Here is a 3,339-nt window from a genome sequence, read left to right on the forward strand (position 1 = left end):
TGGAAATAAAACAAAACCAAATTTCTGCTGGCCACATGGCAACCCTTCCTGCAATTTAATGAGGACGCTGCCCTTTTGTGAGCAGGGCCAGTGCCAACAGCTGGAGAGATGAAGGCAGGAGGAGCTTTGGTGATGCTCAGGAGCCTTTGGGGACCCAGGCTTGGGCTCTCACTTGTCCTGAGAGGTTGAGAGCACTGTGACCACTCAGTGGGTCTTCACGTTTTCAGGAGAAGGGAGGTGGATATTAGCTCAGTCCCTGCTGGGAGCTGATATTAGGGAGCTTCCAGGATTTCTGTACATGCATCCTCTGTACCCTGCTTAGGGATGGAGTCCCCTGCTGCTCCCCCGCTGGCAATGACAATGCAGCAAAAGTCATGTGTGTGTAGGAGGGGTGAGGGAGGGTGTCTGTGTGCCTTTGGTAGGCTTTGTCCTGGGTTTCATCTAGGGACAGCAAGGGGTTGTCATCCGAAGGAGGTACAAAGGGGTAGGGGCTGAGGAGGAGGCAGGGGGTGATGTGGGACATGTGCCCCCTGCCAGCTCCTGCTGATGAGGGCCTGAGACACTGCTAATCCCCCCTGATGACTGCACTGACACTGGAGGTAATCAAATGGCCTAAATAATTTAATTGAATCTTTAGACAGCTTTGTAAAATAAATAAGATTTAAAAAAAACCCCAAAAACCAGGCACATGGGAACATGGGACAGAGAGCACTGCAAGGATGAAGATGGGGATGTAGCCACCCAGCCCTGCCAGGTGACCCTGGACCAGCAGCAGCTCCAGCAGCACTCAGGGTCCATCCTTGTTCTTGAGAAGAGCAGGAGGAACAGCTTGGAAAGCCCTAAAAGATTCCTGGAGATCTCCATCCTGCAGAGCCCCACATTTCTTGCTCAGCCACCAGCCTTGGAAGGCAGCAGAACCACCTGGACCCTCAGCAAAGCAGAAATGAGAGTCCTAAGTGGAAAAGGTCAACAGGAGAGGTGGTGCCAGTGATGGAGGAAGGAATTTGGGCTCTCTGTTAACACCAGGAGCAGTGGTGAGCACCCATGGGTGATTTTTCCCAACACTGGGAAACACCCAACACTGATTTTTCCTTTGTGCCCTTGGTGTGGCTGTAGTTCTGGTATCAACACAAAGCCCACCAGGAATTCTCATTTCAGGTGACCTCCAGGCCAGCTGGCTGACTCCAGTTATCCTTGCTGACTGCCCAGGAAAGAAAGGCCAAAGGCATCCCAGAAATAACATCCTGGCTCTGCAGGCTCCCACCCAGCAGACATTTCTGTGAGGTTTGTGGTCAGCTCAAAGCAGAGGCATCAAACTGGGGCTGCAGGTAAGGAGGTGAGGAGCTCTGGGCAGGTGGATCAACTGTGATGCCTTGGTCAAGACTTTGCAGGATGATTTAATGGCACCAGGCTGGGCTTTAGCTGGGGTTTAGTGGTACCTTCAGTGCTGAGCAGCAGGACAGACCTGCCAGATATTTTTGCTGCCACCAAAGAGTCAAAGAAACATTTCTGCAGAGAGCTAAGCTCCTTTTTTCCTCTCACAAGGGACTGATTTGCAACTGTCAGCACAAGCATCTTTGTCCTGACCATCCTGTACTCTGGTACACATCCAGCAGGGGCAGGGCTAACACCAGAGGCCCTTACCCCACTATCACATCATCACATTGCTCTTGCATTTCTCTTATCAATGCCAGCATTCAGTCCTGCTCCTTATTCCCAGCCCTTATCTCAGCAAACCAAGAAAGTGCAGAGCAGCAGCCAGGAGACAAGAAAAAAAAGAAAAAAAGAAAAAAAAAAAAAAAAAAAAAGAAAAAAGAAAAAAGAAAAAGAACAGGTGAAATTCTGATGTTGTCAGCTAAAATAGTTTCCAGCTGAGCTCTGCCCACAAAGCAGCTGAATCTTGGTGATTTAGTTGCCAAATTTCACATTTGCTGCCTCTCCTCCATCCCTCCTCTCAGCTGTGAGCTCCAAGTGGAGTCCTGACACTGCAAAGTGTTAATAAAATCAGGTTCCTGCTGGAAACTGTTGACTGGGGCTTGTTAGCTCCATTGTTGATGCTAAATTCTTATCAGAACAACCTAAAGGAGTATTAATCAAGAAAAGCTGAACTCCCTGCCTGGGTCACAGAAATTTAATTAAACCTCGAGTAAAACTGGAAAATCATTTTGAAAAGAGAAGAGAAGGAATGCAAAATGCTTTTCATCCTTTGCATCTTGGTAGTTCAAACCCTCAGCTGGGATTTCAGAGAGAGTTTTGCTGGAGCAAAAGCTGAGGGAAACCTGGAGAATTTTGCCCCCAGTGCCTCCTTTCCAGCAAGGTCCTGATGCTCAGCCAGGGTAAATGAATTAGGGAAAACCACTAATTAAGCCCTGCCAAGGACCAGGATCCAGAGATGCAAAGGAGCAGAATGTCCTTCCAAGGAAAACAACCATCTCCTTGAGTAAGATTGTGCTATCATTATTGGTTTATGGATTGCTATCTGCTTTCCATTTGCTGTGCCAAAAAAAAAAAAAAAAAAAAAAAAAAAAAAAAAAAAAAAAAACCCCGAAACAACCTCATGCAACAACCCATTTATTGGTTAGATAGAGAGAAATATTAATACCAGAGTCAGCAGGACCTTGTGTGGGATGTTGTGTGTAGTTCTGGGACCTCTCTTTGGAAACAGAAAAGCTGAATTTATCCCTGAACAGGTGCAGGGTGATTAGCAGAAGGGAGAACCTATCTTAGGAGAGGAGATTAAAAGAGCTTGGCTTGTTTAGCCTAGAAAAACAAAGGTTAAGAGGGGATATGATTACTCTTCATAAATACATTCGGGGTGGGGGGAAGGGGAATGATTGAAATTAGAGGATAATAGTGGTAGGAGATCAAATCGGGCTCATCTTGGCCAGGAATACACTGAGGATGTTTTCCTAGAGCTGGAGGAAGGTTTTGGAAAGGCCTTTTGGGCAGGATGGCTGAACCCTCATGGGTTTTAAGGGGAGTTGGAAAATCTGTGGCTGGCAGAGCCTGGTTGCAGGGGGACAAAAACACCAAACCAGGGGAAAACATCACATTTAAGTGATGTTGCTTCTGTCTTGCTGTATCTTTTTTATTCACACACTTTTGTTCATGACTCCCTTGACAGATCCATTCCCCCTCCCCTCTTTTCCTTCCCCCATAAATATGAAAAGCTTGTGTGGGTTTTAAAAATATTTTTATTTTATTATTTTTTTTAATATATTTTTCCCCTAACTCATGGCAGACAGGTCCTAAGGAGGCAGGAGGGAAACAGGACACTGCATGGGACTCACTGGTTTTGTTTTTTATTTTTTAATATTTTTTTTCTCCTAGCTCAGGGCA

Source organism: Heliangelus exortis, chromosome 16, assembly GCF_036169615.1.
Source record: "Heliangelus exortis chromosome 16, bHelExo1.hap1, whole genome shotgun sequence".
NCBI lineage: Eukaryota > Metazoa > Chordata > Aves > Apodiformes > Trochilidae > Heliangelus > Heliangelus exortis.